The sequence below is a fragment of the Leptopilina boulardi genome, unplaced genomic scaffold, assembly GCF_019393585.1.
Source record: "Leptopilina boulardi isolate dan_hultmark-lab unplaced genomic scaffold, ZJU_Lbou_2.1 LbouV2_351, whole genome shotgun sequence".
NCBI classification, from domain to species: domain Eukaryota; kingdom Metazoa; phylum Arthropoda; class Insecta; order Hymenoptera; family Figitidae; genus Leptopilina; species Leptopilina boulardi.
The window spans coordinates 3,938,459-3,966,167 of record NW_026137920.1 but is presented as its reverse complement, the minus strand read 5'-3'; the positions used below and the strand labels follow the sequence as shown (position 1 = coordinate 3,966,167).

Genomic DNA, 27,709 nt, shown 5'->3' with positions numbered 1-27,709 from the left:
CTTTTCAACCCCATATGGACATTATGAATTTGACAGAATGCCATTTGGTTTAAAAAATGGCCCCAGTACTTTTCAAAGACTGATGAACATTACCTTAGGTTCATTAATCGAAAATGACCTCTTTGTGTATCTAGACGACATAGTATTATATGCAGAAACTCTAGAAGAACACGAAATAAAATTCAATAAATTAATTGACCGACTTAGATACGCAAACTTACACCTGCAACCAGACAAATGCGAATTTCTTAAAACAGAAGTTGCATATTTAGGTCATATAATTGATAAAGAAGGAGTTAGGCCAGATCCAAAAAAAATAGAAGCCGTACAAAAATTTCCAACACCAAAAAATGAAAAGAATATAAAACAATTTTTAGGTCTAGCCGGATATTATAGAAGATTTATAAACGGATTTTCAAAAATTTCAACACCGTTAACACAACTACTTAAAAAAGATACCCCGTTTCTATGGACTGAAAAACAACAAAATGCTTTTGACAATTTAAAAGAAAAACTATGTGAAGAACCTCTTTTGCAAAGACCAGATTTTACAAAACCGTTTGTCCTTACAACAGATGCATCAGGATATGCCATTGGAGGCATACTTTCTCAAGGTAAAATTGGACAAGATAAACCAATTGCATACACATCCCGTACCTTAAACGATAATGAAAGAAAATTTGATACATACGAAAAAGAAGCACTAGCCATAGTTTATTGTGTACAACATTTTAGACCATATCTTTTCGGTAGAAAATTTACATTAGTCACAGATCATAAACCATTAGTATGGTTTCAAAATTCAAAAGATCCCTGCTCAAGAGTAACAAGATGGAGATTAAAATTAGCTGAATACGAATTCGATGTAATACATAAGGCAGGTAAAATGAATGTAAATGCTGACGCTCTATCTCGTAACCCTGTTTATAATATTGAAAATATTAATAAAATTAATTACATATATGAAAATTACTACAAATATACAGAATCTGATGAAGTAGACTATAGTGAAGAAGAATCTAATGAAGACGAATTTAGTGAAGAAGAATCCAGTGAAGAAGAATCTAATGAAGACGAATTTAGTGAAGAAGAATCCAGTGAAGAAGAATCTAATGAAGAAGAATCCAATAATAAAGAAGAATCCAATAATGAAGAATTCAGTGAAAATAATTCTAATAAAGAAAAACTTAAGAAAGAAAAATCAAATGAAAAAGAATCAAATGAAGAATCAAGTATGAAATCATATAAATTTCAACAAATTCAAGAAAAACAATTCGATGAAGAAGAATCCATCGACAAAAAATCAAATAAACAAAAAGAAAAGAAAATAAAAAACACTAAAAACAACTGCAAAATAAATGTAGTTGTAACAAGAAAGCAAGCAAGGAAAAATTATGATGAAAATCTCGAAGAAAATAACAAAATCGAATTCAATGAAGAAATAAAAAGGAAAAACGTTAAGAAAAATAAGAAAAATACAAGAAGAGAAACTAGTGAATCTGAAGAAGTATATAAAACTACGAAGAAACAAACAAAAATTATTAAAAGAAATACTCCCCTTCAAAGAAAAAGAGGGAGACCCAAGAAACAAAATCATGAAATAAATAAATCCAATGATTCTTCTAACCCAGAATATAATAATAAAAATGAAGAAAATTATGACACTAGTTCCAGTGACAAAGAATTTTTTACAGATGAAAGTGAAAGTGAGTCCTTAGAAGAAATATTTTTACCTAAACTTAATCCAGAAATAGAAAATACACAACATCAAGCAACAGATAATAAATCTCGACCCCCACCGGAGCCACCCCCTTCTCAAGATATTCCGTCGGTCGAACAATTACCTATAAAACGAAACATAATAGAATGTAGAGACCAACTTACAATGCGAAAAGATAATTACGCTTATTTTACTTCAATAACAGGTGAACCTAGAGATACAGGATCAAAATTACTTTTTCAAAGAAACGAATTGCCAAAATTTAAAAATTTAACCTTAGGACAAGTCAAGGAATATCACCGTGGTAATAAATATCACTTAGTATTACCAATTGATTCAAATATAAAACTGAACCTTGCAGATAAACTAAATTTTATTAAATCAGCTATAAACTCATTATATGTAAAAGCTAGAGAATTAAAATTACATTCAATAAGTATATCAAAAACTGCAGAAATAAATCATATATCCTGGAATGAAATTTTAAATATTATAAATGACGTTTTTTCCGATTTTTCATTAAAAATAATTATTTGTTTGGGAATAACCCAATTCCCATCCAAAGAGAAACAAAAAGATTTGATTGAGGAAGCACATTCTTCGGCGTTAGGAGGACATAAGGGTGTATCAAAAACATACAACAGAATACGTCAAAATTTTTATTGGCAAAACATGAAATTAGACATACAAAAATATATACAATCTTGCCTTAAATGCCAAATAAAAAAATTGGTGCGCGTAAAAACTAAAAATCCAATGGTTATCACAGATACTCCAGGTACAGCGTTTGAAAAAGTCTCTATGGATATAGTAGGGCCATTACCTGTAACAGAAAAAGAAAATGAATATAAATTAACGATACAAGATAATTTTACTAAATATTCTTTAGCTATTGCACTACCCAATCAATTAGCAAGTACAATAGCAGATGCTTTTATTAAAAAATTTATTTGTATTTTTGGTTCCCCAAAAGCAGTACTAACTGATCAAGGAAGAAATTTTCTTAGTAATCTCATCAAAAGATTAGCCAAAAGATTTCGCATTAGACAATTTAAAACTACAGCATTTCATCCACAATCAAATGGTTCTCTAGAAAGATCACATCATGTTCTCGCGGAATATTTAAAGCAATTTGTAAATAAAAATTCTCAATGGGACGATTGGCTTGAATTAGCAACCTTTTCTTACAATACTAGTATTCATGAAGGAACACGTTGCACCCCATATGAATTAGTTTTCGGCAAACTAGCCAGACAACCATCTAGTGAATCTCCAGCAGATCATGAAAAACTTGAAACATACGATGATTATTTAATAAAACTAATAACTCGTTTACATGAAATCAGAGGAATAGCTAGAGAACATCTAATTACCGCAAAAGAAAAATCAAAAGCATATTATGACAAAAAAATAAACCCCCAAAATTTTAACATAGATGACGAAGTATTTTTATTAAGCGGACCCAAACCAAAGAAATTTGGTGATCAATATACTGGACCCCATAAAGTTTTAGAAATCTTAGGAAAAGGAAATATTAAAATTGAAATAAAAAATAAACCAAAAATAGTACACGTAAATAGACTCAAAAAATCAAAATTACAGAACAAAAACTAATATATTTTTCTGTTCTAGTTTAGGCTAACACCATCATAACTCGATTTACCATTGCCAGGTAAACAAGAAAAGGAATATAAAATATTTTTAATTTTCCAGAAAAAACAAAAAAAAGGATAAATTTCTCTATGGTAAAATTAATTCTTTTATTTACTACCAAAACTCTTTTAATTATCTACTCTAAACATTCCTTTCAAACTTACTTCAAACATGCCTTTTTTTTCTTAAACAAATTAAAAATACTGTACTAAATTCAATGATAATAATAAAAAAAATTTTACTCAATAAAATAATGAAAATAAATACTTACCAAAATCACAATATTATTGATGAAAAACAGTCTTTTTAATATATATCACTTCAGGTTTTTAACCACAAATCCATATATTACCATTATTCAATTTTAATAACATATGCACGAATATATATTTTAGATATTCCATCTATCACCCTAAATTCAAATCACACATCGATTATAATAAAAAAAAATAAATAAAAAAAAAACAAACAAACAAAAAAAAAACAAAAAAAAAAATATAATAAATAACAATTATAAAAACCTTCAATTTTAAGTAAAAAGGTTTACATTTATTTAAACATAAAAATTTAAAATGAAGAATTCTGAATTTTTTTTTCTCATAAAAAAAAAATCATAATAATAATACAGATAATATATTTTTATATATATAATATTGAATTAACGATAGATTGTCAAGACAGGCAAATTTATATTGTAATAACATAAAATTTATAACCCTGTATTAAATAGAATTACGACGTCTCTGCGTAAAATGTTTAGAAATTAGTAACAACGTTATGTTTGAGTAAAATTAAACAAAAAATTAATGTAAAACTTCTCTAAATTAGTACTTCGATATGAAAGGACTCATCTTTTTTTTTTATAAGACCATGTAAACAAATAAAAACGAAAAAGGAATTTAATCACGCTCACAATGTAATTAATAGATCAACGAATATACTTACTTTCGTTTAAATAATTTATGTAAACAAACAAAAAAAATCTACGAATATATGTAAACAAAACTGTCGACCATGTTGTTGCACTTCGTTTCACCACCATGCTCGATTTGGGGGGGGAGGTGTCACGTCACCGTAACATTTTTTATAAAAATAATAATAATTAATAATAATTAATAAATAAATATTTATATAAAATAAATTCTTTTATAAATAAATATATTTGTAAATAAATAATTGTTCTTTAATAAACAAATATTTGTAAACAAATATTTGTGGATAAACAATTGTTTGTGAATAAACAAATATATTTATAAATAAACAAATATATAATCATGTCACCGTCACATTTTTTATAATAAATAATAATTGTTGTTAATAATTAATTTTAATATAATAAATATTCTTGTAATATTAAATTATAAATGAGCGTTTATAAATAAACAAATATTTGTAAACAAATATTTGCAAATAACAAATGTATTTATAAACAAAAATAATTGTTATCAAAACTAAATGTATAGACAGAAATAATCAATGTAAATCAATATGTAAAATTATTATATTTCATAAAGGTGTAATGTTCTTAATATTTAAAATTAGAAAAGACGATCTAAAAACCAGGAAATCTATTATGGAGTCACCACTACTAAAAGAAAAAGCAATAAAGATTTTTCGTGTCTGTGAGGTCCCGACATTGAATCTACCCATAGAGGCGAACTGGTCCTGCTGCGAGAAATACATTGGAAAATATTACTATATAATGGGAGACCTTTCACTAACAAGGCAGTCCCAAATTATACGTAAAAAGATCATAGTATCGATTCCCAAAATATATATACAAGAAGTTCTTCATAACAAGTGTAAAATACAGTTTTAAAGTGTTGTCATCAGTTAAAAGGTTTCCAGTAATAAAATCTTTATTACCTCAATAGAAGATCAAAGTCAGGTGCCAAGAAACGAAGATTGGGAAACTCCGCCACCACAAATAAAAAGGTAGTTTTACCAAATCAAATTAAATAGATTTTATAAAATATTTGATTGTCAATTAAGAACATTTACACTTTTATTTAAATAAATAATTTTCATTTTTAAAGAAACATTCATTTAATAATCCTTTCCCCAACTTAGTTAATATAACTAAGTTAAATTAAGGAGTTAGAACAGGGTATAATTATAAGTTTAGATTAGGCAAAATTAATAATTATTTAAAATATGACATAACACCATTATTCAATAATCTTTGAATGAATAAGAAAATGAGTGAAAGACAGAGGGAGAAAAAAAAGAAAGAGAGATAAATGTAATTATTGATAGCTTTAGAAAGAAACAGTGCTTCGGTAGCGCTTGAACAGTTCGTGGGAAAATAATTTCTCTCTTTTATAGACGGTTATAGGCTTTGAAAACAGTGCGGATTAAGTTCCAGTCTATGGACCTCTTGGAGTCACATTGATTTATCGAGTCTTTTTTCACCTCTGACATCTCCCGCTGGGACTTGATAAAATTTCAATAGACGCCTACGTTACGCGTACACCTTACACTTATAGTATTATAAATATATATATATATATGACGCAATGCACAAGCTATCAGTTTCGTTTTTCTCACCTCAAAGATTCTCTCGAATCGATATGATATAGCTTGATTTCAGTTTTAATTTCAATTTTAAAAAATTAATTTTTCTATTTTTTCTTTGAGATTAATTAAATTTTAATATATGGCTTTTCACTCAAAAATTATTTTTTTGTAACTTTCACTTTTACTTGAAATAGAATTTTTTTTTGCATTTTTATACTACAATTCGCTTTTTGGTTTTACTTACACTAAAATTCTTTTTTGAATTAAAATTTCTATTTAATAAAAATTATTTTTTATAATATCACAAGCATCAAAATTATTTTTTTACTTTTTCACTTTCAGTTTCACTTAAAGAAAAATTATTTTTTTTTACACTTTCACGTTATATATATAATATATTTCACGTTTTTATTCGATATTTCGGGACTGAATATATTTTATTTTGATTATGTTCTAAAAATCGTTAGTTAGAATTTTCATTTTATGGAATAACATTTGTAATAATTATTTTTAAACCGAAATTTTATTTGTTCGTTATTTTTATTTGTCAAAATTTTTATTTGCTCGAATTTTCATTTAACAATAATATAGGGCATTTTAAAGAATTTTTATTGGGTAAAATTTCATTGCATAGAATTTGAATTTTATTCTTTCAAATGAATTTTCATATTTGTTCGAATTATTATTTGATTTAATTTCCATAAAACCGATTTTTTCTGCAGAATTTTTACTTAACAGAAAAATCATTTAACAGAATTTCTAATTGATAGAATTTTCATTTATCCGAAATTGGCAAATGGCCGAACAAACAATCGACAGAAAGATTTTGGCGCGATTTTCAAAATCAACCTATCAAAAATTATCCATAAAATTGTGATTGGTAGATTTTTAAAATTACGCCAAAATCGATTGTTTCTTCGGGCATTTGCAATTTCGGACAAATGAAAATTCTATCAATTAGAAATTTTGTTAAATGATTTTTCGGTTAAGTAAAAATTCTGCAGAAAAAATCGGTTTTATGGAAATTATATCAAATAATACAAAAAAAAAAAATATACCCATTTATTAAAAATTCCTATTGTTTTGAGAATCACGTCATTTTCATAAAAATACAATTTATGATTCATTGAGAGTGGAAAAAAATATATTTTTTTCCAAGTGTTTGAAAAATAAATGACGTCATTTCTCCAAGTAAGCACGCAAAGTCACACGTTAAGGAAGACATGATGGTTTTATTATGGAGGCTTTAAGGTAATTTTCCGGTTCATAATTCTTCCCTAGGCACAAAGTGGATCTCTCTCTCTTTCTCTCTCACTCACTCTCTACAATTCACTCGTGGATAAGCATCATTTTGCGGCTACCGCTTCTGTGTCGCAGATTCGTCCAACCGGAAAGCGTAACAAGCCCCCCCAAAAAAAAACGAAACGGAAATTTGTTTTCAGTCGCTCAAGGTCAAGGGCGATTAGATTCAAGCATGTGTAAACAAAATGATATTGTCTTTTTTCAGAACAATTCCTTCTTTCACCATATGCCATTAATGGGTTTTTTTTTCTACCAATTGTTCCAGATATAGAAAAATTTTTAGAAAAATGAGAAAATTAAATAATTCTCTTTAAATATAGAGTAGTGGTCTTAATTTTCTAGATAACGTAACATATTCTCTCTTTCTCTCTCTCGCTCTCTCTTTGTCGACACTAAAAATTCAATATACAAAAATTTTTCAACAGCTCTCGAGACCAGTTTTTTACATAAGAAACAATTTAACATGCGCAAGAAACTAAAAATTAAGCTAGCTAAATTACGAAAAAAAAGAACAAAAACAATGAGTAACAAGATAGAGAAAAAAAAGTGGTTCATTTGCTTCTGGTTGGTATAGATTTAATTGTACAGTAGGGACTTAAAGCACTTTAGTGCTATGTAATCATTTGTTGATTTTTTTTTTTTGTTCATCAGAGAAGTTTTTATAATGTAGTTTCAAAATTTAGTTTTCAAACAATTATAAAAAGACTCTCCGAGTTGGTAAGTGGACCGAGACTGGGGATAATTTTTTTTTTCGTTTTTGCATTTGTAACCGCGTTTTATAAAGATAAAATTTTGACTGTTAGTTTATTAAATTATATAGCACATTTACGCAATGTTGTTAAATTTTTTTTTCTCTTCATAGTTGAAGAGGGAATTAGTCTGCGAAAATTATTTATTTTTTTTTTTTTTTATAGATAATTACAAAATCAAGTAGGAATTTTAATTTTTAATGTATTATCGTTGTAAGAGGTTAAATGGTTTTCATTAAACAAAGAAGCTATAAAATTGAACTAAATTAATTTTTTGTAATTAAATTTTTTAATACTATTTCCTTTATTTATGTTACAAATTGATTTTCTTTATTTTGTAACAATTATTATAACAGTAGGTAAATTGAAAGATTGCGTAATTTTTCTGAATTTATATTTTCTATATTTTCATTTGTACTATATAAAATTATTATAGCTAATAATAATAATAATTCCCTAATAACACAAGATATCTTGGGATATATTGATAATATCCCGCAGTTATCCAAGGGATGTCCTATGGATATCAAAAGGATCTCTTAAGGATATGCAAAAAATCGGCGGTTTGGATATCTGTGGATATCCACAGGATATCTTCTGGATATCTCTATAGACTTTCATAAATGTCCTCCAGATATCCCACAGATATCATCAGGATATCCCATAGATATCGTCAGGATATCCCACAGATATTTTCAGGATATTCTCAGTATATCGTCAGGATATCCCACGGATATTTTCAGGATATTCTCAGTATATCGTCAGGATATCCAACAGATATTTTCAGGATATTCTCAGTATATCGTCAGGATATCCCACAGATATTTTCAGGATATTCTCAGTATATCGCATCGTCAGGATATCCCACAGATATTTTCAGGATATTCTCAGTATATCGTCAGGATATCCCACAGATATTTTCAGGATATTCTCAGTATATCTTCTGGATGTCAAGAAGATATTCTCAGGATACTGTTTTTAAAGTCATTATGAGACTACGAGTGAGAATATTCTGTGAATTAAATTTTATATAAATAAAATAAAATGCAACTTGTTTTTCGAGAAAGTTGTTTAATTTGAAAAATTATTAACTAATTTTTTTCTCATTCGTGATTCACTCCTTTATTCATATGCTTAACCCTCACAACAAAAGGATATCCTGAGGATATCCTCAGAACATCCAAACCGCCGTTACGTAGGCTATTTTTGGGATATCCTGGGGATATACTGAAGATATTCTGGGATATCCTGGGGATATTTTAGAGATATCCCTGGGATATTCCAGGGATATCCTAGTGATATAGTGGGGATATTCTTGGGATAAACTTGGTATATCGTTAAAATATTCTAGAAATATCGCTAAGATCTCCCTAGGATATCATTATGATTCAAATTTTGACTATTTGAGATAGCGATTTTTTGATACAAATAGGTTTCCCGTGATTGTCAATCATCTTTCAAATCTGGGCCTTAAAGTTGATAATTAGAGCATATATTTAAGCCACAAATGCGATTTTCGACACTTTAAATTCGTTTTTTATGGGACTGACCGAATGAAAAAATTTTGTTCTAACACAAGCACCGAAAGTACACCATTTCTTACCTGTGTAGCGGGAGAAAAGTATCTCTTTTCCGACCAGTGGGAGGGAAAGTTACATTCCCTCCCGGTGACGTCACTAAGCGGGACATCCCTAATTATAACAGGGATATCCTTGGGATATTCTTAGGACGTCCTGAGGATATCCTTGAGACGTTCTAAGGATATCCACGGGATATCCTAATAATGAAATGATTAGCATATCCCTGGGACGTCCTAGGGACATCCTTAGATATCCCTGGGATATCCCTAGGATATCTTAACCGCCGCTACTTTGGATATCCTTAAAGTATCCTTAGGATATCCCTGAAGTATCCCTAGGATATCCAAGGGATGTTTTTGGAATATCCTAGGATATCTGGTGCTGTGAGGGAATATTATCAGAAAAAAAATTGGCTTTAAACAATATAAATTCTTCCCCGCAAATAACGAATAACTATTAATATTAATTAATTATACATTAAGTGCATGAGTTTATTTAAAAACTTTGAAAAATGCGTTTCAAATCTTCATTTAAAATAAATTAGAAGCTCATAAGATTTTTGTTTTTATTATATTATTATTCATTATATTAGCTTAACAATTTTAACCTTTAAAAATATATGTTGAGATATTAAATATCCCGTGAATATCCTAAGAATATCCCACGGACATCCTGAGATCCATGGATATCCTGCGATATAATATCCAATAGATATTTTGTGGATGTCCTGTTGATGTCCCACAGACCGGCGGTTTGGATATCCTAGGGATATCCTATGGATATCCCAAGATATCCTGGGGACCATTCTAGGATATCGACCATTGATATGGATATCCTATGGATATCCTAGGGATATCCTTTTGTTATGAGGGTTATAATAATAATTAATGAATATTATTAATATTATTATAAATAATAATAATTATTATACTATTCTAAAATTATTTTTATTATTGAACCAGTTTAAATTTTTAGGTTATGTACATGTCTTCAAAATAGAATAATTTTAATCTTTAATTAGAAAATAGTTATATTTCACCGTGTCACAGTTTTTGTCAATTTACTAATAATAATAAAATAAAATAAACGTTTCGGTAGCTACTGGATATAACCTAAATTTTCTATATTTGTTTTCAAATTTATTGTATTTTATTCTTTTGCTATGTAAAATCATATCAAGAATTTTTCTATTATAATTTTGTTTTATTAATAAATAAATTAATATTTATAAATAAATAAATAAATTTTCCAAACTGTTGTAAAAAATTTTCATATACAAATTTTAATTTTGTATACAGTAATTCCCAATTCGCTAAGCAAAAAAAAAAATTGTTTACAATTCTTGATCTGAAATCATCGAAAAATGATGGAACGAGTTAAAAAAAAATGTTGAAATAATTATCAGTCTTTAGTACGGGTATGATATAATGCAAAGGCTTAATGAAAGAAAAAAAAATTAAATGAAAAGTTACGCAGCATATATGTGAAAGAATATATATATATATATATATATATATATATATATATATATATATATATATATAGGGACACATGGGGGAAAAAGTGAAAAGATTAAGCAATCGTCCTCAATTTTCATTATATCATGCCTAGCACGTCATATTTCGTAAGCACATACATCCTTGCATAGTGTACTCGTTGCATTTTCTCTCTTTGAATGAAATCAAGAGAACCGAATGAAAAAGAGAAAAAAAAAAAAAAATGAAACCAAAGAGACGAAAAGAGTGATCTCTGAAAAGACATTCCTTTCGCAATAATATAAAACCCTCTTCTTCATTACCACAGATGATTATATACTACCCATGCATGGAGCGAAAGTTTTGCCAAATGCACACACCACATATTCATTGACTGGAACCTTAATCTCTCAAGGCACTCCTTTACTTTTACTCTGAATAAATAAATTTAACTCTTCTTTGAATCCTTTTGCAAAAGTATGTTTAAAGTTTTGCTGCCAAGTGAAAAGAGAGAAAGAGAAAAGGTATTCCAGCATTTGAGCTCGTAAATTCGAGACCAGTTTTTGTACCATGAACCACTATTTTGCATTCTATACAAGACACTAAATATTGTAAGCTAGCTAAATTGAGAGAAAGAAACAGGAATTGAAGAAAGAAAAAAAAAAGAAGGTGAAACATTTACTTCTGTTCGGTAGGATTTAATTGCCCTCTACGGAGTTAATGTATTTCGTTTATTTTATTTTTTTTTTTAACGTTAAATTATACTAAACTATTGATAGGGGAATTATTTTGAGAATTTATTGGAATTTACGCCTAACGATATTTGATGCGATTAAAATTATTTATAAAGAATTTTTTAGCTCCTTTGTTCAATGAAAAACCATTTTAATCAATCTTTTAGATCTATATAAAATATTTCTAAATTTTTCGAATTACTACTGCCGTGAAATATAACTATCAACGCACTAAAGTTCGAACCCTTTTAAATTGTTCCTCTTTCCGTCTGTGCAAACACCGTATCTTTACAAACACAACAAAAACTTTTTTACATTCACCATCAAAGTATTTCTTTTACTCTCGTAAATTTTGATGATTCCAGATGTAATGATTCTTTTCATTTTTATACCTCCTTTGTTCAATAGAAAACATAAAAAAGCTAAATATTTACATCTAGGACAAGAATATTTCTAAAATTTTCAAATATTTTTAAAATTAATTGTGATGTAATGCTGTATGTATTTAGAAAATTTAGGAGCTTACAAAGCATTAAGATTTTCAAAACAGAGTTTTAATTTTATAGATGTGTTCAATGAAACACACTTTTACAATAATTTCGCACTAAAATTCGTACTCCTTTTGCTTTTTTCACTACCGGCTTTCCAAAATTTCAAAAACAAAATAAAAATTGTTTTAAAATGCTTCGTTTACTACGCAAGTAAAATTATTTCTAAAGTTCTTTAATTACTGTTGGTAACACACTCCTTTCTTCAATGAAAATCCGAAATCCCTTTTAACCAAACTTAAATAAGTAAAAAATATTTCTAAAATCTTTAGATTACTACTACAATGGTGCACTGTTAGCATTTTGAAAATTTAATTGCAAATAATAAGAACCTTAAATTTACTGTTTCTATTTGATACATTCTTCGTTTTAAAAACCCCGTTTAACCAAACCAAAATTATTTCTAAAAATCCCTTAATTAGTGCTGGTAAACCACTGTTCAAAATTTAGATGACTCCAAAACATCCGAAACTTTCGTATGCTGTTTTCATTTATATAGCTCCTTTGTTCAATGAAAACCCTTTTTTGACAAGTTAAAATTTTTTGTCATCTCCCAAAAAAATCCTCCATTCCATCACAAAAATAATTCAAAAATCTATCAATGCTTCTACCGGCAATTATTCCACAACTGTCTTGCACTCTATATATATATATATATATATATATATAAGACAGCCGTGTTTATATTTAATTACATTTGATTAATTTTCTCAATTCTGAAGGTCATGATGTGTGCAATGGATGTGCAAACAAAAAAAAAAAAGATACGCAGCAACCTCGAGTAGATATTAGACATCGGCATCCCCTGGTGGCAATGTTAGATTAGAGAGTAGGATGCATTTGATTGATAATGCCCGCAGAGGCGTTCTGCATCATTGGATAAAGGTTTTCTTACCGCGGCGATCAAGGCGCAAAAAGAGAGGTATAAAAAAGGCCAAGGGACAAAGCCATAGAGATGGAACGATCAGTTCCCGATGAGACCATTGGATAGTGATAGAAAGAGGGTTTTAGATACAGAAGAGTTAAAAAAAAATCCCCAAGTGCATTGTCACTATTCTCTTTGCTCTCTATCTCTCTCTATTTCTTTTTTCTGTATTCACTCACTCTCACTGATCCTCCCCTCTCTTTTCACTAGCAGGCAATTATCGCTAATGTGGAGGTTTTGTTCGGCTTATAATTAGCTACGAAAGTGACAGGCACCGACAAAGAATCCGCCATGGGGTATATGTACGAGAAGTGCGCTCGCCATACTTATATATATACCATCTTCAATGACAATGCACCTGTGCATGAATACCGATCCTTGGTTAGTTATCTGCAATATACGATTAACGAGATAAATGTCCGACAAAATTTGCTGAGAACTTGATAAGTGTCGCCACCTTGAGAAGATTTAAAAGCATCTCATCACAACCTCTACGTCTTTGATCTCTCAATTAGCGATGCACCTGGTGATACAGATGTTCCTCTATATAGCTCTGATAGGAATGTAGATGTTGCTGTAGCTCTCCTTTTGATACAGATACCTGAGACTCTTTGAAAACAGATGTTTCAGATGTGTAGCTAAAAACGCATCGAGAGAGTTGTTTCCCCTTCGCTAAAGAATCTAGATGTTTCGCTTCACTCAAGAATGTCGAGATTTCTTACCTTAAGAATGTATAGATATATCCCCATAACTGAGAATGTAGAATTTGTTTATTTAAAAAAAAAAAAAAAATGATATTCCCCAAAGTATTTACATCTGATTGATGTGATTTAAACAATGGTCATCATTTAAATAAAACGGTTTGCTCTTTCTTCTTCCATCTTTCTTTCGATTACTAAAGTCTTGCATAACGGAATATTTTGTTAACGTCTTGCACGATCTGAGATACTTATCCCCCTTGACGATTGAGGAATGATAGTCTCTCTCTCTCTTTTTGTCTTTAATTTAACATTTATATTGTATCTCACTCTCTTTCCCTTTTGTATATAAGATTTCTAAAATGCGAAATCCAAATTGATTCTTAGTAAGAAAATAGCTGGCGGGAGTTGGATTGTGAGAAAGATCGCTTTCATCACACTACATCTTCCGCGAGCAGCTATATACTCTTTTGAGTTTTATATGCTAGCCGCCGCTCAATTTACGCTCGTGGCTCTAATGCTTCCCGGCATTATGCTAATTTCTCCCACTCAATCTTACTCCCCCGAAGTTATTTGCATTCTGTTGCAAAACCAAGAAATCAAGATCATTGTATTTGATTTTTAAAATTTAGATTCAAAAATTTTTTTCATTAACTGTTTTTAATAATAGCTTCTTTGTTCAATGGAAACCATTTGATTAGGCACTAAAGTTCAAACCTCTTTTTGCTATTTTAGATAGTGGAATTTTCAACTGTTTCTATTTTCTAGCTCCTTTGTTCAATGAAAAACCATTTATTCAAATTAAAAATATTTTTTAAATTTAGTTACTGCTGATGAAACTTTAGATGATTGCAAAGTTAAAAATTTTGCAGGTAGCTCATTTGTTCAATGAAAAACCATTTTTTGCTATTTGGATTAATTTTGAATCAACAAATTTCTAGAAACTGTTTCGAGCACAACTCATTGACGGTTTAATGAAACATTCGCACCAATTCCAAAGCCTATAATCTTCAACCTCGATGCAAAAAAGGCATCGTGATATTTCTACTGAAATAGAGCCATTCAATCCAGTTTCTCACTTAAATACCTGTCGACGCGTGATAATCCACCTGCCAACACCTTTCGATTAACTGACTGTTTCAACGATTTAAATCCAAAGAACTGAAATTCAAAATTTTAAATCTTAATTTAATGGGTAATAAAATCTGTACAATTCGATAAAATTCCTGTGGTTCGAATCAATATTTGAAGGACGATGTTTTCGTCATGCAACTGACCTGCATCAAAAGAAACCGAAAGTTATATATATTCAACCACATAATGTAAAATTAGATTAGATTCCCAACAATGGAAAACAAAGTAACGAATAGGTAAATTTGGTAAATTAATAAATTTTCATACCGTGAAATTTTTTTGTAAAAATGATAAACAGTGCGACAATTGTGGCAAAAATAAGAGGAAATATTATCAAGCTTCTTTTGTAACATCCGGTGGAGACATGGATGAAAAAAAGACCAGTATTTTAATTAGCTATTTTCACGCCTAGAAGTAAAATTTATCACGAACAGATGCATGTCTAATTACACTTAGCAATTACTTAACGACTCTTCTTCTTTTTACGCATTGTCCTTCTAATTATACCCGCCACGACCGTTATGAGCGTCGTTTAAATAATTAGCGTTTCATAGAAAGTTTCCTCTTCCTTTTCCCTTCATTCTCTCTCTTATATATATACTCTATCAAGAAACAAAATCTATTACTTTTTTCTTTAACCAAAAAAAAAGAATTATTAAGCAAAAAATAACAACCAAAAAATTTTATTTTATCTAGAATTAAAAAACAAAGATGAGAAATATAACCATTTTTTTTAGAAAAATAAGTTCTGTATTGGAGGTAATCAGGCAAAAATCCTAACGGCTCATAAAAACAAACTAGACCACAGTTTCAACAGTCGTTAATATCTATGGAGATGGTCGGCAATCTTTTACGCCAACTCTATTGTTTGTCAAACGTGTGTATTAGCCATCGCCCAAGATAAAAAAAAGATTAGTAATCAAGTTCGATGAACCCAAACACTAAGGCACGTTTCACTTCGAAGCAAATTTCATCAAAAATTCTCACCACATTTGATTTTATTGGGTTGCTTCTTCTTTTTTTTTTTTTTGATCAAAGAATTGCTGCGCCAATTCTGAGCCTGGGAGGAAAGTTTATCCTGTTCTCACAATCGGCTACGATCCGAAAGCACACAAGATAAAGTAAACAACCCAATTCAATCTAATTTGCTACACCTTGAGATTAGTATCGCGTTCGTTGAAGGACCAATTTGCCTCTTCGCATTGGCTGTGATCTAAAGGAGTGTGTTTAATTCTAGAATTTCGAATAGAGATGAGAAAAAATTGTTTCTAAATTTCTTTTTGATAATTTGGGATTTTTTTTTATTTACTGTTGCAACTACAACTATATTTGCGACATATTTATTTTCTATGTATACAAATAGTGAAATTTAAGAAAAGTTGTAAGGGTCAGTTTATGATCTCCCCACTTCATGTACATACATCCCCGAACGAAGGTCCTAAGGTCTGTACTCAGGTAATTTGAAGCCAGTCCTCGTTTACCCGTTGTCAAAATAAAGCCTATATACTATTTTTCATGCCAAAAATCCTTGTGTACATTTTATTTCTCTATTCGGTCTTTGCGCGTATATTCTCTGTATTAAATTAATATTCTAACATATTTACTGTTTCTGATTGTTGGAAATTGCTTTAGGTTTGTAGTTTTGTAGCTCCTTTGTTCCTTATAATCAAATATTTTTAAATAGGATTAGAAGATTTTTAAAATTTTTAATATTTTTTAAAATGGTTATGGTGAAATGCTGTATGTAACTATTCCTGAAATCCTTTAATTACTGCTGGTAAAACGCTTTGTATTTTTGAAAATTTCGATGCTTTCAAAACAGCAGAATTTTCCGTTTACTGTTAGCAACTATATAGCTCCTTTCTTCAATGAAAATCCCTTTTAACCAAATTTAAAGAAGTAAAAAATATTTCTAAAATCTTTAGTTTACTATACTGCAATGAAATACTATTAGCATTTAGAAAATTTAGACGATTCCAAAGAATGATAATCTACTGTTTCTATTTGTTAGATGTTTTGTTTAAAAACACCTTTTAACGAAACCAAAATTATTTCTAAAAATCCTTAAAATTATGGCTGGCAAACCACTGTTGGAATTTTAAAAATTTAGATGATTTCAAAATACTAAAAACGTAGAAACTTTCGTATACTGTTTTTAATTTGATAGCTTCTTTGTTCAATGAAAACCATTTTATTTGTAATATTAGGCACTAAAGTTCGGACCTTTTTCTGCTATTTTAATTCCAGATTTTTTTTTATTAAACATGAAAAAAATTGAAACACTATTTATATTTCGAAAATTTAGATGCTTCCAAAACATAAGAATTTTCTGATTACTGTTTTTAATTGTATAGCTCCTTTGTTCAATAAAAACCCTTTTTAATCTTAGATGAAAAATTATTTATATTTTGAAAATTTAGATGATTCTTAAATTACACTGACCTTAATTTAAAAAAAATTCAAGTGATTCCAAAACATAAGTTTTCCATTTACTGTTGTCAATGTAGTTCCCTTCATCCAATGAAAACCACGATGACTCAATAATTCAGGCAGAAAAGATTCTCACAATCTTCCTGAATATATATATAGACGATCCTGAAAGTGCAAGATAAATGTAAACAACCCAATTCAATCTAATTTGCCAGACATTTTAGATTAGTATCGCAATCGTTGAAGGACCAATTTGCCACCGCGAGAGACTGTGAGATCAAAGAATATAATCGTGGATTATTACCTCTTTTATGTAATCTCTTCCGCAGCGGCAACTTCTCAGAAATTGTCGTGGAATCCCAATGGATGCCTCAAGATATATATGATGTAAGCCTAATTTTTAATTTTGGTCGCCTAAAACAAAATTTCACAAATCAGAAGAATTAGAATTAAGACAATTTGGAAATGATGAAAAAAAAGGGGATTTGTAAAAGAAGAAATGAATGAAATTGAAGGTTGGAAGGTGTGATGGGAACGAAGGTCGAAGACTCGAGCATTTATATATATATATATATATATATATATATATATAGTTGCGTATACGAAAGCCACGTATCGCTATCTCGATAATAGAATGATCCATCTACAAGCGGCGGTAACAATAAGCGAGCAAGATATTATTCCAGTCTTGGCCGTATCTCAGACATGCGGGTACTTGATCTGGGAGCAGGGAGTACCTAACCCAACAAATAACAATACGGTATTGCCCTCACGTACACCGAGAGAGAAAGAGAGAAGGAGAGATAGCTCAGTATCAACGCCATTATGCCGCCAGTGGATAGTGTGGTGGGTAGGCATCGTACCCCAAGCACTATCCGACAAACAGACAGACGTACTCTTCTTCTTCATTCTTCTCTACTCTTTTCTCCTTCTCATTCCGTTCTCAATAGTTAATGCGGCTTCAGATGAAGCCCGTTCAATTACTCGCAACACGATACCGAGGCTATTTACTGTGGTCTGCCGATGCCAAAGTCCTCTTCCTGTGGCTGGATCAACCTCTGCCATTAGGAAGAGAAAATCCCCCATTGTCCTTCGATCCCTCAACCCTCTCTCTCTCTCTCTCTCTCTCTCTCTCTCTCTCTCTTTCTCTCTCTTCCTTGTGATCGACGTGGCAACTGCTTTTGCCATACTGACTACGATCTATCCGTAAGATTCTGACATTCACTATGTCTTCTTCGTGGACGTTTCCTTTCTGCCACTGCTAAGAGCATTGAAAGCAAATCAAGCGAAACCATTCGTGAACGCAACAATTTGACAAACGGTATATGGTATATAAATTGAGGGAAAATACTATTCTTTATTTCACTGATTTTATATATCATAATGGATTATTATATTAGGTGAAAAAGAAGTCATCCACAATGAGGGGTTTTAATTATGTAATTCCATTTTCAATACATTTCCACTTCCACTTTTTCTTATTTACACTGCTACTTTTACTTTTTCTAATTTTCATACCCACTTTCATTTTCAATTTTTATAATTTCATTTCCATTTCCACTTCAACATTTTCTAATTTTCAATTTCCATTTCCACTTCTCCTAATTTTCCAACCCCCTTCCATTACCCTTTCCACTTTTTCTAAATATCACTCTCAATTTTACTTTATCTCATTTCCACTTCCATAACCACTTCCATTTTTTAATTTTTTCATTCCCACTGCCATTTCCACTTTTTCTAATTTTCCTTCCCACTTCAATTTCCACTTTCTCATTACCACACCTCTTTTTCACTTCCACTTTTTCTAATTTCCACTCCAATTTCCATTTTTTTTCTCATTTTAACTCCCACTTCAATTTCCATTTCCCCTTTTTCTAATTTCACTCCCACTTCCCTTCTTACTTCCACTTGCATTTTTTTATTTTAATTTTTATTTACACTTACACTTTTTTATTTTCATACCCACTTACATTTCCACTTCCACTTTTTCTCATTTCCTCTATTGAAGTAGGAATGAAAATTAGAGAAAGTAAAAAATGGAAATAGAAGGGGGAGTGAAAATTAGAATAAGTGGACATGAAATTGGAATTAGAAAATTGGAAGTGGAAATAGGAAAAAGTGGATGTGGGAATGAAAATTTGGCAAGGGTAATGGAAGGGGGAGGGGAAATTAGGAGAAGTATAAATCAAAGTGGAATTAGAAAAAGTGAATATGGAAATAGAAGTGTGAATGAAAATTAGAAAAAATAGAAGTGGAAATAGAAATGGGAGTGGAAATAAGAAAAAGTGGAAATCGAAATTGAAGTGGGAATGGAATTAGAAAAATTAGAAAGGGTAATGGAATGGGGAATGGAAATTAGGAGAAGTGGAAATGGAATTAGAACAAGTGGAAATTAAAAAAGGAGGAAGTGGGATTGAAAATTAAAAGAAGTGGAAATGGGAATGGAAGTGGAAATGAAAAAAGGAGGAAATGGAAGTGGTATTGAAATTTAAAAGAAGTGGAAATGGGAATGGAAGGGTAAGTGGAAATTAGAAGAAGCGAAAATGGAAAGGGAATTAGAAAAATTGGAAATGGGAAAAGGTGAAAGTGGGAATGAAAATTAGAAAAATTGGAAAGGATAATGGAAGGGGGAGGGTAATTAGGAGATGTGGAAATGGATATAGAAGTGGGAATGAATATTTGAAAAAGTAAAAAATGAAAATAGAAGTGTGAATGCAAATTGGAAAAACTGATAATGGAAATAGATGTGTGAATGAAAATTAGAAAAAATAGAAGTGGAAATAGAAATAGGAGTGGAAATAAGAAAAAGTGGAAATCGAAATTGAAGTGGGAATGGAATTAGAAAAATTAGAAAGGGTAATGGAATGGGGAATGGAAATTAGGAGAAGTGGAAATGGAAGTGGAATTAGAACAAGTGGAAATGAAAAAAGGAGGAAATGGGATTGAAAATTAAAAGAAGTGGAAATGGGAGTGGAGGTGGAATTAGAAAAAGTGGAAATGGAAAAAGGAGGAAATGGAAGTAGGATTGAAAATTAAAAGAAGTGGAAATGGGAATGGAAGGGTAAGCGAAAATTGGAAGAAGCGAAAATGGAAGGGGAATTAGAAAAATTGGATATGGGAAAAGGTGAAAGTGGAAATGAAAATTAGAAAAATTGGAAAGAATAATGGAAGGGAGAGGGTAATTAGAAGATGTGGAAATGGAAATAGAAGTGGGAATGAATATTTGAAAAAGTAAAAAATGAAAATAGAAGTGTGAATGAAAATTGGAAAAACTGATAATGGAAATAGAAGTGTGAATGAAAATTAGAAAAAAGTGTAAGTGGAAACAGAAGTGGGAGTGGAAATTAGAAAAAGTGGAAGTGGAAATGGAAGTACATAATCGACCTCTAGATGATGAGGCATCGATCGCCCACTGCGATTTTGATTTTTTTTATCCAAAGTATTCAATTGCGTTCCTCATGATCTATAACTCTTTGTGACTCAATTAAAAACTGCTTCTAATTATAATCCAAACATTAAGTGGCTATAAAATACCATATCCCTTTTTTTCGAACCAATTTCTTGGAATGAAATTATATATTTCTGGATGAGCCAAGCGTAATATTGCGTGTCAAGGATTGGAGAAAAAAAGAAGAACTCTAAAATTAGCTTCTTAATGAGATGACGTAAAAAAGCCATCATGACAAACGCACGATATCATTTTCGCGGTAAGACAAAAATCAAAATAAACACTAACACACCTCTTATTCGTCCAATTTCTCACAAATGATGCTTCATTTTCTCTCTCAACGCGTAAATTGACCGTGTGCACTAATGAAGCGATTCCTGCTGATTGTTGATTCCAACTACTCTATCTCTCTCTATCTCTCTCTCTCTCTATCTCTCAATTTATCCGCAGAGTTGTGAATCACTAACTGCCTTCCGGTGGGTGGGTTTTTGAAATGATTATAAAGCCAAAGTTATTTCTTCTGACATTGCAAAGTGAAATATATCTAAGTCCACCACTTGTCATTTCATACTCTATATGTATATAGCTTAGTGCGATGATGTTTCTCACAGTTTGCTTCATGCTATATAGCAATCAGTTTCCTACACGAATATAAGTACAGGCAATAACAATAACAGCGCGAGTCTAGCATAAACGAGTAAAACGAGATACAGTCGTGAAACAAACCACAAAGCGTTCAAAATGCGAGTGAGAGAGAGAGAGAGAGAGAGAGAAAAGTTGGTACGAGACAGATAAGAGGTTAGAAGGGTTCAACTGTGAGATTGCAAGATTCTCGAAATAGTTACCATTAACGAATCCGCACCTGACTTAGAAATCCTCTGTGTAAAACAATTCGTGCTCGTGAAGGAATTTATTATTTTAATTTAGTTTTGTTTTGTGCAATATAGAGAAGTATTTTTTTTTTTTTTTGCCAAATCGAACAGAGATTACAGTGAGAAATAACAATTGCTAAAGTTCATGTGATAGACTCAATTTCCGGGGGAATAGATTTGACCAGAGGTTGAAAAATAGCTTCTAATGCCTAATTTGTCTACTGACAAATCATTAATACAACGAATTCGTAATTAACGAATTAGAAAATTGTAAAAATTAATTAGTTGAACTTTCTGAGTCAGTACAGCAGAGAATGAATTTTTTTTTTTTATAGATTAGCAATAGCTAATGTGGAAGACGAAAACTGACAAATGTGATTTGGACTTCGAATCCCTAATCAGCAAATCAAAAAATATCTATAGAAAATCTGCAAAGTAATTAGATCCTTTACCAACTGCCACTGTACTTTATTATCATTTGGCAGTTGCAATAAAAACCGCTGTTCTGGCTAAGTAGATCAAAGAGCAATTTTTTTTGTCCAAAAGAAATATGGACTAAAGATTAGAAATTCTGAATTTAATTGTTATTGCTCTGTATTTAGGTTAATAATAATTACTCAAATTTTAGTAGACAGCGATTTTGAATGCAACCGGAAAATATTATACATATATAGCTCCTTTGTTCAATGAAAACCGCATATTTTTATTCCGTGGCAATTCTTTAGATAACTGTATAGCTTCTTTATTTAACAAAACCCCGCTTTTTTAATCCGTAGAAATCATCTAGACGACTGTACAGCTACTTTGTTCAATGAAACCTTCTTTTAATTCGTAGACGCAATCCTCTAGATGACAGTGTAGCTCCTTCGTTCAACGAAATTCATTTTCTAACACATCAAAATTTTCTAAATATAACTCCTCTGTTCAATGAAAAACCCTTTTTCACTGTAAAACGAAAGGTATTAATTTAATACCGACTTTAGGTACTAAATTGTCATTTGGTTCTATTTTGATACCTAAAATCGGTACTATTTTAGTACTTTCTTTTTACAGTGTTCTTCTTAAAATTATTATGTACTAATGTGAAACTAATATATTAAAATATAAAAAATATTCAAAAACTAAACACGCATTCAATTAATTTGAGCTCGAGAAAATGCTCGGGTCTACTGGACCCATATGGTGCTAATAGGGTTAACTTTTAATGAAAGTTGGTAAAACTATTTTTTAAACAACAACTAATTATCCCTAGCTGACAAATGTTCAAATTGATAATGAATCTGCCATATCAATCATTAGACAAGGCATATAGTAATCTTATTCTTGAACAAGAAAACAATGCTTAGATATTAGTCTTCCTTATATATATTCCGTTCGTTGGCCTGCACCGGTATTTGCCGCGCGCCGACAAGGCAGTCTCAACGTTGCGATTGCAATTTGCCGATAGGATTCTATCCTTGCCGCACATTGAACATCCATAGACATTGGTCTCTCCACGAGAGAAAGAAAGAAGGAGAGTATTGGATTCGAATTTTGTTAAGCTGAACTAGGAACTTGCGGGAGTGCAAGATTCATCTCTCGCGCGCACATTACTAGCCACAGAAGAAGAGAATCTATATGCAGCGGCATTTTCAGTGTGATCAATATGTTCATGTATATAGTGTGTGTCCAACTGTATAAGGTCTCGTCGAATGTATATAAGTAGAGATACCAGGTTGGATAGAGTGTGTGTCCCCCCCGCGAAACAACAACAACAACCTGTGCAGCTCTATTATCTATTCGTTTTGTATCATGATATTTGTACCAGTATACTCGTGCAGAGCGGAAGTCACAAGAGAACCGTTTGCTTTCGAGATAATTCAATAAATTTCCAATGAATTAAGCATGAGGTGGGGGGGAAGGGGGTTTCAATAAGGAGAATTGAGATAAAAGATTAGGAATACGTTTTTTTTGGTAATTTTAAGAAAATATTCACCAAGATTTAGGATACTTCTAGGTGTCCATTATGTATAAATATATACGTATATTTTCACTTCAACTTTTTACAATTTTTACTCCCATTTCCACTATTTCCAGTTTCCCATTACCATTTTCCACTTCCACTTTTTCAAGTGTCCTATTTCCATTTTCCACTGTCCCTATTTCTACTTTAATTTTCACTTCCACTTTACCAGTTTTCAATTTCCATTTTAATTTCTACTTCCACTTTTTCAGTTTCCTATTTCCATTTTCCACTTTCCCTATTTCCAATTCCGCTCTTCCAGTTTCCTATTTCCATTTTCCACTTTCCTTATTTCCACTTCCACTTTCCCAGTTTCCAATATCCATTTTCCACTTTCTCTATTTCCAATTTAATTTCTACTTCCACTTTTTCCAGTTTCCTATTTCCATTTTCCACTTTTCCTATTTCCACTTTTCCAGTTTTCTATTTCCATTTTTCACTTTCTCTATTTCCACTTCCATTTTTTTAGTTTCCTATATCTATTTTCAACTTTCCCTATTTCCACTTCCACTTTTTTAAGTGTCTTATTTCCACTTTTCGTATTTCCACTTTAATTTTCACTTTCACTTTTCCAGTTTCCTATTTCCATTTTCCCTTATTTCCACTTTAATTTTCACTTCTACTTTTCCAGTTTCCAATTTCCATTTTAATTTCTACTTCCACTTTTTCCAGTTTCCTATTTCCATTTTACACTTTCCCTATTACCAATTCCGCTCTTCCAGTTTCTTTACTTCCATTTTCCACTTTCCTTATTTCCACTTCCACTTTCCCAGTTTCCAATATCCATTTTCAACTTTCTCTATTACCACTTTTCCATATCCATTTTCAACTTTCTCTATTTCCAATTTAATTTCTACTTCCACTTTTTCCAGTTTCCTATTTCCATTTTCCACTTTTCCAGTTTTCTATTTCCATTTTTTACTTTCCCTATTTCCACTTCCATTTTTTTTAGTTTCCTATATCCATTTTCAACTTTCCCTATTTCCACTTTCACTTTTTTAAGTGTCTTATTTCCACTTTTCGTATTTCCACTATAACTTTCACTTTCACTTTTCCAGTTTCCTATTTCCATTTTTCACTTTCCCTATTTCCACTTTAATTTTCACTTTAAATTTTTCAGTTTCCTATTTCCATTTTCCACTTTAATTTCTACTTCCACTTTTTCCAGTTTCCTATTTTCATCTTCCCTATTTTCAATTCCGCTCTTCCAGTTTCCTATTTCTATTCTCATTTGCACTATTCCTATTTTCACTCCAACAAACGTTTCCATTTTATTGAATTTTCACTTCATGGTTGCTATGCGCTTTCTGGGGGTCGATTATGTAATTCCATTTCCATTTTTTCTCATTTCCACTCCCACTTCAATTTCCACTTTTCATAATTTTTATTGGGAGTGGGAGTGGAAATTAGAAAAAGTGTAAATAAAAGTCGGAATGAAAATTACAAAAGTAGAAATAGAAATGGTAGTGGAAATGGAAGTGGGATTGGAAATGAAAAAAAGTGGAAGTAGATGTGGAAATGGAATTACATAATCGACCCCCTGGATTATGTAATTCTATTTCCATTTCCACTTCCACTTTTTCTAATTTTTACTTTGTAAGTGGAAATAGAAATTAGAAAAAGTAGAAGTGAAAATGGAAGTGGGAATGGAAATTAGAAAAAGTGAAAGTGGAAATGGAAATGGAATTACATAATCGATTCCCTGGAAAACCTGGAAAAGTCAGTTAATGTAATTTGTTATGAAAAAGTCAGAGAAAAATCCTGAAAAAATGAAAATGGAAAAAGAAAAATTGGGAATGGAAATTAGAAAAAGTGGGAGTGAAATTTGAAAAAATGAAATCAGAAATTTAAAATAGTGAACATGGAAATGGAAAATAGAAAAAGTGGAAATGAAAATAAAAATTATAAAAGTATATGTGAAAATGTAAGTGGGAATGAACAGAGAAGAAGTCGGAAGAGAAACTTGAAAAAATTTGAAGCAGAAATTTAAAAAATAGTGGAAATGGAAGTGAAAACTATAGAAATAAAGTAGAAATGGAAATGAAAATTGGAAAAGTGCAGGTGGAAATTGAGAAAGTATAATGGAAATTGGTAAAAGTGAAGGAGAAAATGAAAGTGGAAATTAGAAAAAAAGAAGTAGGAAAAAATATTGAAAAAGTAGGAGTGGAACGTGAAAAAAAATGGAAAAGGTAAGTGGGAGTGGAAATCAGAAATAGTGAAAATGGAAATCGGAATGGAAATTAAAAAAGTGGAAATGAAAGTGGAAATGGAAAGGAGAGAAAAATAAGGAAAATGAAGTTGCAAATGAAAGTAAAAATTGCAAAAATAGAAGTGGAAGTTAGGAATACTGAAAATGGAAGTGGAAATTAGTAAAAGCGGAAATGAAAATTAAAGAAAGAGAAAATGGAAATGATAGAGTGGAAATTCGAAAAAGTGGAAGTGAAAATAAAATTAGCAATGGAAATTGAAAAAATCTGAAGTGGAATTGAAGTGGAAATGGAAATTGTAAAGAAAATGGATTTACATACTCGACTCCCTGGAGTTATTACCGAGAATTGTTATTACTATCGACTATCAGAAGAGGCTTAAAGTTTACTCTCTCTCTAAAAAAAAATCCACTTTTGCCCTCTGTTATTAATGGTAGCTCGTACCGTCGATCATTGCTCATCCGGTTTTCCATCAGATGCTACTCCTAGAAATTCTGTGGTATTGCCATAAAGTGGACGACCTTGTAAGAAACACAGCAAGTCAATCTTCTCTCTTACCATTTTCAGAGGGTATAATTCTAGAATTGGGACAGACATATTTTTTTTTTTTTTAATGCAAATTCTGATTTTTGCATCGTCATCATCATCATCATCATAAAGTGAGATTTACCGATCAGAAAATGAATGTACACGGTTGGAGGTCCGCACGCGTGTGTAAGCGACCTAGCCCAATCTTTCAACCCACGCGAAAGAAGGCATGAGTAGCCGGGTATAAAACGCATTCTCCGTGAGTGTAGAGCAAAAGGGAGAGGAAAGGGAAGACACAGAAGGAAGGCCACAAGAGAGTTAGCAGGGCGGTGCGTGGGTCACAATGCCTCTAGGGTACCACATCCTCGAGACTCGTTATGGAAGGCACACGCGATATTGTTGCTCGCATATATATATATATATGGAGAGGACGAGGGAAGCGCGCTCGCTTCGTACTATGCAGATGATTCCACGATATGGGCTATTCATTGTAAGTCACTTAAGACTGCATTGCTTACTCCCATCGGACGTGATATGTTATTATATTGCCAATCGAAAGCTTAAAACCCATCTCTGTCCCTCTATTTATATCGCATTCAATCCCACAATAAAAAAAAGGTTCTTAATATTACCATTTTTCAAAAATTTGGATCAAAATTAACCCTTAAAGTGAAATTGTGCCAGTTAAGGGTTAGAACACTAATTAGGTTATTTTATTATATCTCTATAGAGATATTTAGCGAAGAATTCAAACTTGATTTTTCTTCACTTTTGTTCTACCTACCGAGATGAGACTGCGAGTTGTAAAAAAAAACAGGAGAGGAAAAAATTTGTTCACAGTGAGTGGCGCAGATGAACTACAAGGTAACGATTAAGACGCCGACGATCATGAGAATGATAATGACGATGATGATGAAGATGATGATGATGATAATGATGATGTTGGCGATGACGATAATGATGATCACGGTCACGGACTGTGCATGAGTGTCGCCTCGACAATTTTCACATTTTTTGTCCCTCGGGGGCAGTATAACTCTCTTTCTCTCTCTCTCTCTCTCTCTCTCTTTCGAAGTTTCTAGATTATGAGATGAAAGACCGCGCCGGATCATTATTGGTGGCGAGTAATGTGAGGGCATTTAGCGAATACGAACCATCATTACGCGACTTATTTTCTTGGTCACTAT

At 31.1% G+C, this 27,709-nt stretch overlaps 1 protein-coding gene and 1 long non-coding RNA gene across 2 annotated transcripts in view; one reads left to right on the top strand and one right to left on the bottom strand.

Annotated features, from left to right (window-relative positions):
* The window catches only part of LOC127286240 (uncharacterized), a 62,115-nt gene extending 40,813 nt beyond the window's left edge, over positions 1-21,302 (bottom strand). The window contains exons 1-3 of the long non-coding RNA XR_007843712.1: positions 21,206-21,302; positions 17,770-17,879; positions 17,478-17,630 (exon numbers count right to left, since the gene is read on the bottom strand). This is a non-coding gene — a long non-coding RNA (uncharacterized LOC127286240). The remainder of the gene's footprint in view (positions 1-17,477; positions 17,631-17,769; positions 17,880-21,205) is intronic.
* LOC127286226 (homeobox protein 2) overlaps positions 1-27,709 on the top strand; it is a 213,396-nt gene that overhangs the window by 175,061 nt on the left and 10,626 nt on the right. The gene's annotated exons all lie outside the window — the stretch shown is intronic.